Source organism: Pteropus vampyrus, unplaced genomic scaffold, assembly GCF_000151845.1.
Source record: "Pteropus vampyrus isolate Shadow unplaced genomic scaffold, Pvam_2.0 Scaffold75, whole genome shotgun sequence".
NCBI lineage: Eukaryota > Metazoa > Chordata > Mammalia > Chiroptera > Pteropodidae > Pteropus > Pteropus vampyrus.
This window is the reverse complement of record NW_011888856.1, coordinates 1,983,580-2,000,189: the sequence shown is the minus strand read 5'-3', so window position 1 is coordinate 2,000,189 and position 16,610 is coordinate 1,983,580. Positions and strand designations below refer to the sequence as shown.

At 43.6% G+C, this 16,610-nt stretch overlaps 1 pseudogene; it reads left to right on the top strand.

Moving 5' to 3' along the window:
• Positions 1-14,069: 14,069 nt before the first annotated feature.
• On the top strand, positions 14,070-14,211 carry LOC111741291 (annotated as a pseudogene).
• The last annotated feature ends 2,399 nt before the right edge of the window (positions 14,212-16,610 follow it).

The window sequence follows — 16,610 nt, the reverse complement described above, 5'->3', positions numbered from 1 at the left end:
TCACCCATTTCTTATACCACTCTCCCTTCTAAATTTGAAACCTTCATAATTAGAGAAAAGCAAACAAGGAATGGCTAAGAAGGAAGTGGCCCAGAATCCCCTGGTCCATTATATTACAAATCCTGTGCAGTGTATTACACAGTCCGACGTGGGACCCAACCTCCCACCAAACCTTGGCGGGGCAAGCCTGGTCGCCAGGCTGTTCCATTTTCCCAGAGCCCCTTCAGGTATAAGAAAATATTTTTCCACTGGGAGTCAACTAGATGTCATGTCTGATTTAATCCTAAATACATTGCCATAGAAAAAGAAGTCAATGAGTAAACCTCTCCTAGTCCCTGATTTCTTGTTTCCCTAGCCCTTCACCCACATCTCCGTTCCATCTTGTTCTTTCTTTTCTTTTCTTTTTTTTTTTTTTTCTTCAAGGGAAGTAGAAGCGAAAGAGAGAAGCGGACTCCACACTCACTAATTTGTTTTCCATCCTCAGCCCTGAATTTCTTTCTCTCTGACCTGCACTGAGACGGTACAGAAGGGACAGTGCCAAGGGGAGACTAACTTATTTATCTTAAAAGCATAAATTACTTCCAATTACCAGAATACCAGTTATATCCAAGGAAGCACCTCTTGCTTCCCCTTAAATGTTCTGGTTTTCTCAGCTGCTCATGTAAGTTTTAACAGGGCGGCAGGAGGTCAGAAAGTCAGAGAGACATTTAGCTTTGCTGTAGATCGAAGCCCTCTCCCCCTTCTACCTCTCTTTCTTCCCTGCTCTTCCCCACGGGGGACCTGAAATGATTTTGATCAGATGATGGGAAGAGTGTTGGTTAAGAACTGGAGACCTGGCTTAGCATTGGCTTGCCACTGAACGCCCATGTGGAGACAAACTCTCACACACCCCGAGGCTCACGCCCCACATCGGCAGAATGAGGGGATTGAAAAAATTGACACCCGAGACCCCTTCCCATTTCCACTGTGATGATTTCAAGATTCCAACTCAGATTTACCTTTTGTTTCTGAATCATACATACTCAGTTTGATTTCAGATTATTTATTGAAACCTCATGTGTTGTACGAGTTAGCACAAAGCTACTCCAAGTGTGGTCATGGACCCAGGCTGGTCTGCAAACTGTCACTGGTCTGCGATGAGATCAGCAGGCTAGTTGAGAGTAAGCAGTAGAAACTTTCTGGCAATTTGGCATGGCCACAACATCCAAGAGTGTGACGGTGGCCTCATTTGGTTGCGTTTGCATGATGAGTTGCATGTGTCACGAACTGTGTCCTACTTACGTGCAGTGGGACCACATGTGAAATAAAATGAAAATAAAAAGAAACAAATACTCCATCCAGGTGATGAAGGTCAGCATCAATGGCCACAAATCACGTCGAGATTTGTACCCTTGATACGATGTGATGAGAATGGCGCCTTCACCACTAGAGTTTTATTCCCAATAGCCCATTAGCCCAGGCTCATCATGAGAAAAACAGCAGACGACTTCCAATAATGAGACAGTCTACAAAATACTTGGCCAATACTCCTCAAAACTATCAAGGTCATCAAAAACAAGGCAAGCCTGAAAAACTGTCACAGCCAAAAAGAGCTAAGGAGACACGCCAATTAAATGTGATGAGGTACCATGGAGGGGTCAGATGAAGGACATTACGTAAAAACTAAGAATATCTAAATAACCACGGACTTTATCTTTAAGGGGAAAAAAAAGAAGAAACTTAGATAAGAATTTCTCTATATACATTAATTTATTTAATCCTCATGAAAGCCCTGGAAAATATGAAGAATAGGCATTACGGTCGCCATTTTAGGGATTTTATGGATGAGGAGACCCAGTTAGTGACATTTGGTGAGCTATGAAAGCATAAGGTTTGAATCCACTTCTCTCGACTTTTCTCTCTCTTGCTCTTATCTACTAGTTTTTCTAAGTAGGCGGGCATTTATCCAAGTTTAAGCTATTTTTCCGATTAGAAATACGCTTGATGTAAAAAAAAAAAAAAATTAGAAAGAATATACAAAAATAAACAGATTCCTTTAAAAACATCACCAATAATTTTCCAATCCAGAGCAAGCATTTGTTAACCTTTAGATTTCCTTTTATGTTTCCTTTTTCTGAGCACTTAACCACTCCTAAGTGTGAAGAGGAGAGTGTGTAGAAAGAGAAAGACAGACAGACAGACAGAGACAGAGACAGAGAGACAGAAAGAGAGAGAGACTGTGGAGAGAGCCATCCAACAAGCGATCAGGAGATGGGACCTCCAGTGGAGGAATGCAGTTAACCCGCTGGAAAGGGGAAGGGGAGAAAAAACAGAAGCTTCTGGGAGCAGCAGAACAGAGGGGAGCTTTATTTAGACCAGAGTAGCCATGATCATTTGCACACAAATAAGAAGTTGCTATTTAAGACAAAGGGGCCGCAAATGCACGGGAGAGAGGGCAAGACGGTAACACAGGCTCTGGAGGAGGCGAGAACGATGGGTCAAGAGCCACGGGGAAGCCCGTGTTAGAACAAAGAAAGGACCGGATTCCTCAGAATCGAAGAAACAAGGAGGAAGAGTGATAATACAGTGATGTCCCATGGACAAGGGACACAACTTAAGTCAAATGACTCTTTTTTTTTTTTTTGCAAAGTAGGATTTGAAGCCACCTACTACTTAGGAGGGGACGAAAACACAGTCAGAGTTTGGGGAAGGTCCAGGAAGTTTGAAATGTCTGTATTGTCATTTCTCAGCTGCATCCGTGGAGCGATGACTGTACTTGAACAAACTGCGGGAACCTGGCATGGGCGAACCTCCGGACTTCACGACAATGACCTTGAAGGAAGCCCTGGGATCATCGTCAGTTCTCCCCAGCCTGGCACCACTCGCTTCGTCTGCAAAGGATCGAGCTCAACATTTCCCACACACAGCAGTGTGACTCAGCTCGAGCCGCACTTGTGACCATCATTCACCAGGGAACGGACGTGCCTGCCATCTAAACGCACATGGTGAGATATTTCAGTGTGGAATCTGAGGTCACGAAGAGAAGCAGAACCCGTGACGGAATGATAAACCAGTGAGAAACGGCGGTCTTTAAAGGCGCAGAGCAGGCCAGGGGGTGTCGTGGTCACCTCCCGAGGAGTTAAGAGGAGTGAATCTTCTTGACGGGGCCAGCAGACACGCGCGTTGTCATAACAACGTACCCTCGCCCCTTCTTCCTGACCAATGAGCCCCAGTGAAGCTGGGAACGACGACATGCCTACTAAAAGACTGTATTTCCTTCTTTGCAGATGGAATGGCATGTGACACAGTTCTAGTCAAATAATGGAAGCTGAAGTTAGTGCATGAAGTTTCCAGAATAGCTGCTTAAAAATGCGGGGACAGGAGCAGAGGGAGAGGGAAGAAACGCAGACGTGGCTCTCTCCAGCTGTTTCGCCCTCCGCCTGCCCCCTTCGTCCTGCCTCCATCAGGAAGACGATGCCAGCGGAAAAGCGAGGCGACCAGCGGTCTGCAGCGAAGAACAGCAAGAGACGGCCAAGGACCTGGATCCCGACATCCGTGACCCACATTTCAAAATCGTCAGCTATGTACCTCCAGATGGCTCATTCTCTAAGAAAAATAGAACCAGCAATTTGTTTAAGGCTCTGCTTTGGGGGCTCTGTTTCTCCCAGTTGAATATAATCCCTGATCTACACAATAGGCAATTTCGCTTCTATCATTAATTTAGAAGTAGTGCGTCACGGCTTTGCGTGGTCTAGAGTTTCACGTAGCCAATGCCCCTTGAAAGAGCCAGGCCATGCTGTGGGGACCTGGCAATCCTTTTGTAGAACTGCGTGTTTTGTTTTGGGGGTGTCTGTCTTTGCTGTAAAGTGAGCTGATCTACACACACAACATATGATAAGCATGAAGCAGCCCGACTGGTTTTATTAGTTTTCCTTGGGCTTTGGTCTAAAAAGGTTTCTTGCTGAGTTGATTTCACCCCCGATAACTTCCTTCACACTCCACTTCCTAATCGAAAAAGGCCCACATCAGGGGTGGAGAAACAGAGACCAGTCCTTTCCCAGCTCTCTCCTGGGACTCTTTTGCTCTTTACTGCACCGCTGGGCTGGCTTAGCAAAAGCAGTTTGACGTCCAGAATCCCCTGGCAGCCTTCCACGGGTCTGTCTGCTTCGGCAGAAAGCTCCAATCAGTAAGTCTGTGGGCTAAGGGGAGTCTGATCTCACTGGTGGCGTTGCCACGCTTTGTTCTTTTTCTGATACGTTCCCTTTTCACAATGGTTTTGTTCTTTTCGAGTCCCGAGAGCTGACGTGCTCTCGGAAAGTGCAACGTGCTTCCCTAAATTCTGGCCCACACTCCCTCAGGTGAGAACTCTCCAAGTCATTAACCTTCAGGTAAACCTCGGAGGAGGAGGAGGAGGGCTTTTTGTGCTGGATTCCAAGAGCTACCTTTCTGAAAGCCTTGACTTTAACAGTGCGAGTTACAACGCAGCTTTTCTAAATGAAACCAAACAGGGAAGGCCAGCACATAAAACCAACAGAAGCAGAGCAGTTTTGTTATCAAGTGAAGGCAGGTGAGGGAAGGGAAGGGGCCTGTGATGGGGAGGCAGCTGAGAGTCCCTACAGATTAGCCATAGCCTTTTCCCTAGGGGATTTCCATGGGACGTACCCCCCCCCCAAGGAACCCTGGGGTTCCAAGGAACACAGTTTGAAAACCACCTTGCCAGTAAGCCCAGAGTGGCAGAAAAGATGTTTCATCATTGTCTTTAAGAAAAGCAAGCTAAAGACGACTTGAATCTAGAACACTGGGGACTTGGGTTCAAGAGAGTCTATTTAAAACTTGCCCTCCATTTCCGAATTATATTGCTCGTTTTCAAGCCCCTTGCGTTTTGTTGGGATCCGTTTTTCACGAGCTTGAAAATCTTGTTGATCTGCCAAACCCAAACAGACCCGGATCATTGCCATAGCTCCCTAGCATTTTCTGAGTTGAGAAGTAATGAGTCTGTTATGCAGGCGATGACCATGTTACATGACCCACAAGCAGTGATTCAGAATCAGGGACTGCGTTAAGAGACACGTTCTTCGGGTTGTGGTGCTCAGGCATAAACAGCAGTATTCTCTCGCCCACAATTCCAAATTATATTTCCTTTGCATCACCTAAGAGTGTGTGTCGCTTTTTCTCTAGTATCTGCACGTGGTCTCAGGACAGACAATCCCCTCTCATCTCTTTTACGTCTAACTCTCCTCAACATACTATAAGCATCCGCAAGCAGACACACCTAAAAAGACAAAAAGCCCATATCCACCTCCAGAAACTCCATTTCCTTACCAGCCAGATGGGAAAGAATCCCCTGTGTTTCTAGAGCAGCCCTGGTGACAAAATGAAATAAGGTCCCTTGAAAGTACTTAGCACAGTGCCCAGCGCACCGTAGAAATTTTATTTCAGACGTCGTATTTCCTCTGTCTTTCCTTCTATTCACCTTACAGGGCAATGTGAGAAGACCAGGAGGAAAGCTCTCCAGATAAAGCAGAAAACTCAGAGTAGGTGAGCGGCCGGCATTCACCGGCTGCCGACCCCGGCTGCCGACCCCGGCGAAGCTCTGCATTGGGCCACTACCGAGCCCTCTGAGCCCAGAATTCCGGAGCCTCTTTATTGTCACACACACACACACAGCACTCGCTCTGTCTGTCTGTGGCTGGTTTGTCTTGGATCCGCTTGTCCAGCCTCTGAGAGGGGCCCTCAGTGGTTGCCATGAGGGATCTTTGTTTCTGCCTCTAACGGTACGAGCTTCCATTTCGTGCTGGAAAAAGCCGGTTCTTTAAAAAAGGTTTCCTTGGACCAATAGCAGAGTTGAATTTTCGAGTAAAGAAAATGTTTCCTCTTTCTTGCTCTGATTTGCACCCCCTTTTGACGGAGCAGAAGAGATCACCACCCCATGTGGCATCGCATTCAAAGCGTGGCAGAGAAGCCATTTCCATCCACTCGGGCCTCGTCCTGCCATCGTAAAATTCCACCACAAAGCTATCTTTAGATGATTCCAATGGTTAGAGAAGCTCTATTGCATTCAGATTTTTGTTTTAAAAGGTCTGTGTATATGTGGTATGGTGGGGGGGGGGGTTGTGGGTCTGTGTGTGAGCACTTATGTGAGTACATCAAGATTGTGGCAGCGTCTGGTGGACAAAACACCCCAACTGCGATCTGCCTTTCAACTCCATCCTGCCTGTTCATGTTTCTAAGAAAGTTTCTCATTCATCTGCCTCTTGCCCAAAAACTTGAGGTAGTGTAGGATGAGAATTAACATATCTTGGTTTCCTCTATTAGACCAGGCCCAGTGCTGGACACTAGATACTACTTTAATCCACGCACTAGCCCTTAAGGTCAAGTGTCATTATCACCATTTTAAGCTGAAAGCACTGAGGTCACATATTACGAATTTCACCCTGTGAATTAAGCTCTCAGAGAGTAGAACTGTGTTTTGTTCACTTGTGTACCCAGACCACATTTTCTGATCTATCATGAGGACTCTCTCAGGAAGTTTCAGCTCAGTTTGGGTACAGGAGTGATGACTAAGATTAGAAACTCGGGCCAAATTTAAGGTGTCGGTGAGTTAGCCCAGGCTGATGACGGGGAAGGGCCTGGAGAAAGGCTTTCTCCATGGAGTGGGGGAAGAGGGTGTTGTCTGGATTTCCTCAGGGATAGATGATGGGGTTGCAAAACCTAGTGGGCTTTAGAATGGGAGGGAAATCCCTGGGCTTGAATTCTCATTCTGCCAGTTACAGGCTGTGTCACTTTTGTCTCTTATAAGATCTCTTTGAGCCTTCCTTTTCCATCTGAAACAAATGGAGACAAAAATATTTATCGCAGACAGTCACGGTCATGAGTGTTAAATGAGAGAACATATGTGAGACTCCACAGTCCTGATTTGGCAAACGGTGGACGCTCCGTAATTATTTGTTTTTTCCTTCCCTTTCCCCCGACTCCAAAGCATTCGCAGACTCTCTTTACAAGGTGACAAGGTTTGTACTAAGTACTACCACAAGCTCCAATGTTCCCAATCTTGACATCTTTATGAAACGGGACAATATCTAGAAATGATGACTTTTAAAAAAAAAATTAGAATAATGAGACGAGAATACGATGCAGTGGAATCACCGTCTTCATTTCACGTCCCCCCCCACCCCCACCCCCACCCCGTAATTGAAACCATTTTCGAGTTTTATTTAGTACAAAATTAATTTCACATTTTCATCAAGGAACTCATGTGGATCCCAGGGTGATTCAGATTTTCCGATACAGAAATTCATAGCATGCATTACTGGTCTTTTTCAAGACAAAAGAGTTGATGCCAGAGGAGCCCGTTTCAGACCTGCTCTACAAGCAAAATAAAGGAACCTTTTACGTGATACTTCCAAAGTCAGACCCAACATCAGTTTTTGTAACTGATCTTTAAATATATATATATATCTGCATGAGTTTCTCAGCCTCAACTTTCTAGTCTCCCAAATAAAAAACACAACTTGATTTACCTTAGAAATAAGCTGGGTTCCTCGTGAGCTGAACTCAGAATTGACACTGGGCTCCCTTGTCAGGGAGAAATGCACATTATGTCAACATGTGTGGGTAAACCTCTGGCCACAGAGAGCAGAAAAGTTGGTATCTTACACTTCTCCGTTGGCACAGGCTACCCCGGCGTGACCTTACAGGGCTGTCACAGGGAGGCTCCAGCGATACCACATGGCTTTAGAACCAGGACCCCTCTTGGCTGGATTCCAGCCCAGCCAAGGAAAAGCAGAGGCCGTGCTTTGGAACTATGCATTTTAGGGAGTGCTCCCTACTTTTAGTGTCCAGAACAGAATCTACCATCAGAAAAACGAGCCAAACCAGGGCGGGTGGGCAGGGGACACTGGCCGGGGAGAGGTGAATGGGTGTCTTCTGGGTGTCCCTGTGTGCACGCTGCTTCCCCAGCAGTCCCGACCCTGGATTCTTTACCTGCCTCTCTCCAGTGCTGAAGACCAGCCGTCCTTACCCCTGGTCCAGCTCCAGGCCCCGGGGCGCCTCTTAGCAGCCCCCAGAATACATCAGCACTCTGCTCCTGAGCACTGGGGGGGAGCTGACGTTTGTTCCATGGCTTAACATTCTTAGTTTCTGGGCCTCTTTTCTTTTCTTCCAATGGAGGTGAAACTCACGATTTTAGCCATTTTAAAGTTCACAATGCAGAGGCTTTTAGTAAATTCATGATGTTATGCTCTCATCACCACTATCTAATTCCAGTACATTCTCCTTACTCCCAAAAGAAACCCTGTACCCATGAAGCAGTCACTTCACAGCCACTGCTGCCCCCGCTCCTGGCAATCACTCGTCTCCTTCTGTCCCTGTGGCTCTGCCTATTCTGGATGAGTGACTCCTCGCTAAGCAGCACTTTTTGCCCTTGGCCAAAACCATGAGAAATGAAGGTCACAAAATGACCCAAACTTCTTTTGATATCGCCATGTCTTCAACAAAAGGGCAGATTGCCCTCAGAGTAGATTTAGTGTATTTTGTTCTATTATCTCATTCCCTGAAATCTGTCCGTGACATTGCAATAAGCCTGGATGCTTGAGCCATCAAAGCGCGCATGCACGGACAGCTACATGTGTCTAAACGTGTCTCTGCATATGTCCCTGTATGTTACCGTACATATGTGTTCTGCTTACACAGAAAGTCGACATCCCACGATCTTGCCATTGTCAAATGAGAGGAAGTCTCTGACGTTGCTTTCCAGGGGAAAAAGAGAGGGTCTCTGATTACAGCCTGGCACAGTGGGAGAAAACAGGACCACTGGATTTTGGCCAAGGCGCCCTCGTCCATGGGTCTCATGTGCTTACGAAAGTTCAGGAAGGGGCTGTCAGGCATTGATCTGTCCGAGGCCTCCTGGCAACACTTGGGGAGCACAATACAGTTTTGTAGAATTATGTTCAAAGGTCAACTCTACTTGTTAAGATTCTTAAGGTGTCTGTTTCATTTAAATCAAGTTTTGTGTTTGTACATGTGTGTTTTTTAAGGGAGAATGGAATCTCCTGAGAGAAAAAAATCCTACGTAAATTGGAAACATGTGTAGGCATTCAGAAGGTCAGCTCTGTAAAGATGTGTTGTAATATCTCGTGTTTATAGGAATTTTATTTACAGACAAGGCCCCATATAAATTGTATGATTCTCTGGTGCCCAGGTTAGCCATTCCTCCCCATCCTGGTATAGTTGTTTAGATAAAAAAATAATAACAAATAAATAAATAAATAAATAATAAAATAAAAATAAAAACTTCTTTTCCACTCCTTCAGATACAGAAAAAGAAGAAAAATCTCATATTACAACTGAAAAAGCTAGAGCTTAGCTAAGTAATGGGTACATTTATGAAATATTTCAATGCGGCATCATATTTGATACCCAAAGAGTGGAAAAGACACAAGGCTGTGGACCACACTGCTTTAAAGTAGCCTTGGCCTATCTTGCTTTCATTGTAATAGCACAGCCCACATAGAGGCCGAAATCCTTTCTAAGCATGAGACACATTTAGAGGCAAGATTAATACTGTTCATAGGACTTTCTGCATTTAAAATTAAATGCATAAAACCATATTTCATACGCTGTTTACAGTTATAGCTTCCTCCCCTGCCTCTCAAATACTGCTAAATTCCATATGTCAATATAACAGAAGAGGGAAGCAGGAAGAAAGCGAGGAAAACGAACATTGATTGACTGTCTTGTCCTCTCTGTTAGGCTTTAATCTATTTGATCTTATTTTTATTTCTTACAACTACCATACAAGGTAGATATAATTATCTCCATCTTACAGATGAGCAAACTGTGGTTCAAAGAGATTGAGTAGCTCCGCCCAAGCACACAACTAAGCATTGAAGCTGGAATTTGAAGCCAGGCTGGTTGACTTTAAGAATCAAGTAACACTAGACTTACTGGGGGAATCACTTCATAAATTATATAAATGTCTAACTGTTATGCTACGCTCTTGAAACTAATACAATATGGAGTGACAACTGCAATTGAAAAAAAAATTTTAAATAACATGTAATTAACATAAAAAATAAAAACATGGTATATTAAACATGAAAAAAAAAATCACATAACACTGTTGGTGTTAGACTAGAAGCTCCCAAATATAGTGGGACGAGCCCTTGGCAGGGGCCAGAGTATTCTGCTCCTGCTCCAAAATTTGCCAGTCTCTCTTGGTAATGTCGGGAGAAAGCCAAGAATTCTCTGGGCTCCACATTCACCACTGAGGCCATGGGAATAACACTACCTGCCAAATAAGAAAATAAATGGTGGGGAACATAAGGCGAGACTTTGAAATACGAAAGTAAAGCATTTGAATTGTAAGGTTTGGTGATATACAGATCTCCCCAAAGCGGGATGCACAGGATAAGCCACGGGAGTGTGGGAAGAAATTAATTATTTGAACTTCTATATGTGTTTCATTTTAATTTAAAACATGGAAAATATATAGATATATTAATAATAGTAGATGTGCATAGTTTATTAATAAATTCACAGATAGTAGGACTGGATGCCCCCAATTTTTTTACCGATTAGGTGCATGATCAAAAAGTTTGAAGATCACACATCTATATAAAAAACAATATAAATTCAAAATATTGTCTATTGTTGTGTGTTTATGAGTAGTGGTGGCTGCAGATACATCATGAACTACCAAGTGGGTAGCTCAGAGCTCTGCTAATAAATTGTCAAATATTTGTTTCTAATCCTCGAGCATCCCAACATAATGGAAAGACCATAAAAGTAACTTTTTGTCTGTCAGCGGACTTCAATTGTAGAGTTAAATTTTTCATTGCCTTAGTTCAATCACACTGTCACCATTGGTCTACGTTGGGCAAACTTCTACTTCATTCATTCATTTACTCATTCATTTGTTCATTCAGTTACAATGCCTTGAATACCCAAGAGCCTACTACTGTACATAAGAACTTGAAGTATATTTACCTATATTTATCTATGTGTCTCTCTCTTATCCTATCTCCTGCCTCCCCACACAAACGTAACCAGTATTCAGAATTTTATGATTATTCCTTTGCTTTCAAAAGTTTGATCACATTTTGTTTGGTTTTGCTCGTTTTTTGAACTTTATGAAAAGAGTACAATATTCTAAGAAGTCATTTGAGACTTGTTTTTATCTAACACTATATTAAATGCCATCCATATTTTAGGTGGCTGTAGGTCACCCCATTTAACTGCTGAGTGACAGTCCAGTGTGTGATTAGACCATATGTTATTGATCCATTTCTTTGAGGATGGGCATTTGGATTATTTCCAGTTTGTTGCTACTAAGAACATTACTTCTTTGAACATTCTTATGTGTGTCTCCTACTGCTCATGTGTAGAAATTTTCTTTGGGACTATATCAAGAAGTGGAAATTTGGAGTTGTAAGGGTATGTGAAAGTTCAATTTGATAGAATAAAACCAAATTATTGTCCAAAGTAGTTGCACCAATGGGTCACTTCCTTAGCCAATTTACTTTGTTTTCTCATATGGGAAACCTGGCTAAAATGACTATTTTACAGGTACCTGTGAGGATTAAAGAAGTTGAACAGGAAAGTGACCAGCACCCTCTCTGGGATACAGAGGACGATCAATAAACTAGCACTTAAATCTCTGTCTCCCAGAGACCCGAAACCTATGCCCTATGCAGAACGAGGAGGCAGAATTGGAGGGGCTCAAAGCCCATCGCAGCTCTGATGCATCGTTAGTGAAACAAATGCTGGACCAGTGGCCCCTCACTGCGGCTTCCCGAAGCTTGCCTCCACAATGAATGGGGTGTGCTTGCTCACAACCCTGGTACTTACTCCCTAATTCCTGGAGCACATAGTCCTAGAAATTCCTGCATAATTGGATGATGGCTGATGGGTACTTGGTGCTCAATAATGGTTGAAATTACAGTGGGAATAAAATGAAATTAATGATAAAATTGTGCTTAGCATGAAATCCAGACTGTACCAAGGTTGCATGTGACCCATTCTTGCTGACCTCTCCTGCCTCGTCCTTCCCAAGTGGTTCACCTCATCGCTTGCCAGGTCACAGCCATCGGTCGTGTTCAGTCCCTGGAGCACGCCATGCTCTCCCTCCCTTGGGGCTACTGCACACACCATGCCCCCTGCTTAGAATGCTTTACCCCATGTTCTTCCCACGGCTGGCTCTTCCTCACGCTTTAACTCTGCTTAAAGTCACCTGCTCAGAAAGGCGTGTCCTCTCCTACCCTAAATGAAACACTTTCACACTTACTTCAAATATTCTCGGTCTCAGCCCTTGGGGTCTTTATAACATTTGGCTAAATTTGTTGTGATTATATATATCTATCTGATTACTTTTATTTTGGGTCTGTCTCCTCTACTAAAATCTTAGTTTTATGACACCAGAGGACCATCCGTCTTCATCATTCTTATGTTCCCCAGCGGCTAGCACAGTGCCAAGCATTTGTTGAATAACTGAATATAACTTAAATCTCTGTAGGTGCCAGTAGGCATCAAGTTTTAAGTAAGTCACTTTGTACGCATGTAACAATTTTCATTCTCTCAACAACCTGTGTCATAGTCACTGTCAACAACATTCGGAAGGTAAGGAAACAGGCATATGGGGGGTAAGTAACACCTCCAAAGGCCCACGGCTAGAGAGTGGTAGAGCTGGATCTGACACAGATTTGACTTCAAACTCTGTGCACTTTCTGCTGAGTCATGAAGACCACAGGAAAAGGTATTTAAGGAACCCAGCTGACATTGATTGGCCTTTTCGGCTGCCAACCTAGACTTTCCCTGGGAATTTCTCGTTTTTCTATGCTAAGTCTTGGAGCTGTTAGTTTTGCAGTATTGTAGGACATGCCGATGGAGAATGCCACCTGACTTCTTTATCTGTTAAGCAAACGTTAAGAATAACTATTTGGCCAAACTCACGCTATTGTTCCCTCATCTATCACACTGCAGTATTACTTATCAATAGAAAAGCATGTTCCTGAAATGTCACAGCGGGACTTAAACAGCTAAGTAGGCCAGTAAATCATTCTTCTAAAAGCAACAAAGCTGACCTCTTCCTTAACACTCACATGCTTAATCTGTAAATTATTTAGCTTGTGCTATTTCTTTCTCCCAAAGCTTAAATAGTAAAGCAGCCGTTTTCATTTCCTTATGATTTCCCCGAGTGATTAGAAAGTAGCACTCTTCAGAAACAGAGACCATATATATTTCTATAAATGGATAAAAAATAGGTTTCCTTGGCCCACAAGGTGTATTGTATTCTCACTCAAGGGACCCAAACGCCAAAGGAAAGTTGTGAGGATGTAAGTAACTTCCAATTTTCCCAGTCACTCCTCTTCATTTTATCATGTCAAAAAAGACTAGAGAGCTATATATTTCTCCACCGACCACAAGCATCATTTCTCTCAGAAGTTCAGGAAAGGCTGTGTCCCTCGGGCACCCTTCCCTGACTAGTCCTGATTTACGCTGTTCAATCCCATTCTCGACACTTACATGTGACACTCACACCACATTATTCACCTCAGATTTGGGTGCTCGCTTATGTTTTTGTTAGTTCCAAGAGTTGCAGCATGATTACATGTTTGGTCTTGTCATATTTAGATGGCAAGCATTTCAAGGATAGAGACAATTTCTTCTTATTTTTTTCTGTCCCGCAAACACCTATGAATACATGCATTCATCTTTTATCCCTCTATCCACTCAGAGCTCTTCAGAGCAACTTTAAGGCTCCAGAAATGGTGCTAGGGGCTCCTGAGGAAAGAAAACTGAAAGATATATATGTAGTTTGAACTCAGTCAAAATGAAGAGGTACTGATTCAACAGGCATAGAAAAAAATGCAGAAGATAGTGGTTGTCCTTAATTAAGGTGAAAGAGTTCCTTCACTGATTTTTCTGTATTTTCAATCAGAATATGTGTTTATCTTATATCAAGGAAAAGCTATATTAAACAAAATCTAATCAGTAAATTGAAAGAACAAAGTCAAACTTACATCACAAGGAGGCAGATAGAAATAGAGTGAACGAGCCCTCAGATAGGACTTAAAGATTTCAATTTGAGTTGGGCCCACAGCCATGCCACCCTGAACAAGCCCGATCTCGTCTGATCTCAGAAGCTAAGAAGGGTCGGGCCTGGTTAGTACTTGGATGGGAGACCACGTAGTACTTGGATGGGAGACCACGTAGGAAGACCAGGTGCTGTAGGCGTAAAAAATAAGAATTAAATAAATAAATAAATAAATAAATAAATAAATAAGGGATCGTAAGCTGACAAGGTCCTTGCAATCTGTGAGGTCTACCAAGGGTTGCCTCACCTAAAAAATAAATAAATAAATAAATAGATTTGAGTTGGGACTATGTGATCTTTTCAAGACTTAGTGTCCTTGTCTATGAACTGAAAATAAAAATATCTCCTTCATAGTGTTGTTCTGAGGATTATATGAGATAATGTGACTCAAATGCCTTACAGGACTGTAAAAGGCATTAAGTACTGGAAGGTATTATTACTTATGTTGTGAATTGGGCCTGATTTCAAATGGCCGGTGCTGGAAGTCAGGCCTACTGCAGACACCACTAAGCATATTATGGGACTAAGAGGCTCAAGGCCAATTATCCACAACACTGGCTTAAACATTTGGTCATTCCCACCTTGTGGATGTCACAATTTTCTCCAGAGGAGTGAATGCTGAAAAAGTGTGCCAGTTCAAGTGTCTTTCCGATTTGGAATTAAGACCCAGGCCTTGAGGACCACAGAGAGAGTGGGTTACAAATCCCTTGGGCTCATGCTTCTTTCACCTTTTCCTGGGCTAGGATAAAATTACAAAGATATATTTTTATTTTATTCTCACAATTCAGGAAAACTACAGAAACCAAGTTGCTCTATTTTTCCTATTCATAAAAAAAGGGGAAAAGGCTATGGAGTTCTGTCTCCATATCTAAGATGAGATGGTAAACTTTGGTTTACAGAGGAACAAATTGCATTTCTACTCTGACCAACTCTCAACTTCTTAATATCTTGTATTATTCCCTCTTCTAAAAGTCCTTTAATAATTTTGGAATTGACTGTACCTTCTACAAAGCTCTGAGGGAAATATCCGCTCCGCATGTCACTTAACCCAAAGACGGAAACGAACCCCTCACGGTGTGTACTAATGCCTGATTTCTCCTCATTCCAAATTTCTCTACACCAAGCAAAAGGAGTGAATCACTTACTAGACATGCTCACCTCTTCTGAACCTCAAGCTTTCAAGTTCTATCTCTTTCTCTCTCTCCCCACTCAATTAAATGGAAAGATAACAGCTGTTGGAATCAGATTACACTGGGTTTAAATCCTGACTCCCCCACTTACTCCATTTACAAGGTTTATGGGCTTGGGTAAGTCAGTGGTCTTCTCAAAGTTCCAGTTTCTTCATGCTAGTAAGAATACCTAATTTGCAAAACTGCTATGAGGATTAAATGAGATGATTGCAAAGCATCAAGCACAATGCCTGCCATATAATCAGGCTCAATAAACACTAGTTTCTATCTCCCCCTCCTTGGCCTACTTAGCACTAGTTTGAGCACAGCACATGTCTTGATTGTATATCCATCACAAATTCCTGGACCTCCAGCACATCAGATGTTCCAAGCATAGACGTAATAAATTGGAGGGAACCCCTCAGGACTGTAGGAAGCCTGGCTTCCCAGCCCCTTAAGCAGACCACCTACTGCTGCCTGCAGCAGCCACCCCATGAAAAGAGCAGCTGCCAGACAAAGGGACAGGGGACAGGCTTCCATCTGCACCTCCGCCCTCTTGCCGCCTTGCACAGAGGGCAGCCGCGATCCCTAAGGAGGCAGAGATTTCACTGTTTCAAATGACAGATCAGCCTGTGCTCTCTGACCCAGATTAGACCCAACCCAGGACCAGCTCATCCGCCTAAGACACCAGCAAATGATTTTAATTCACTCCCGGGAGACCGTAAGAACACTTGGACCAGTAAGGCATGTAATCCGGTGGAGCTCTGCAGTGAGCCTTCGTAAGGATGTGGGTTTCACATGTTCCACTAATATTTCACTGGCCCGTCAGCCCTGGCTTGTCTGTGGGAGCTGGGCTGCACACACAGCCCTCCCGTGCTCCCAGACAGTTGGGGGAGGGAGAGGTAAGGAGGAGGCAGAGGAAAAACTCCGAAGGGAAGAAGAAAACACTAAAGACCTAACAGTGGTTCTCAGAATGTGGCCCCTGGGCCAGCAGCAGCAGCGTCACCAGGGAGCTTGTTAGAAATACAGATTCTCAGTTCTCACCAGGCCCTACTGACTCAAAAACTAGTGGTGGGGTCCAGCAATCTGTGTGTTCACAAGCCCTCCTGTGTATCTGATGCATGTTATAGTTTGAGAACCACTGAGCCAGATCGACAATATTTAAGTCGACTCAAAGTCTAAATTCAAAGAGGAAAGCAAGAATCCAAGGAAGTACGATTATGATAAGGGAGGAAACCTCTGGATTTGACAGGAGGCCTTCGTTTGAATTCCGCCTCCAGTGATTGCTAAGTGTGTGATCTTGGGCAGGTGGCTTAACTTCTCTGAGACTCTGTTTCCCTATGTGTAACATGGAGGTGATCAGACCTCCC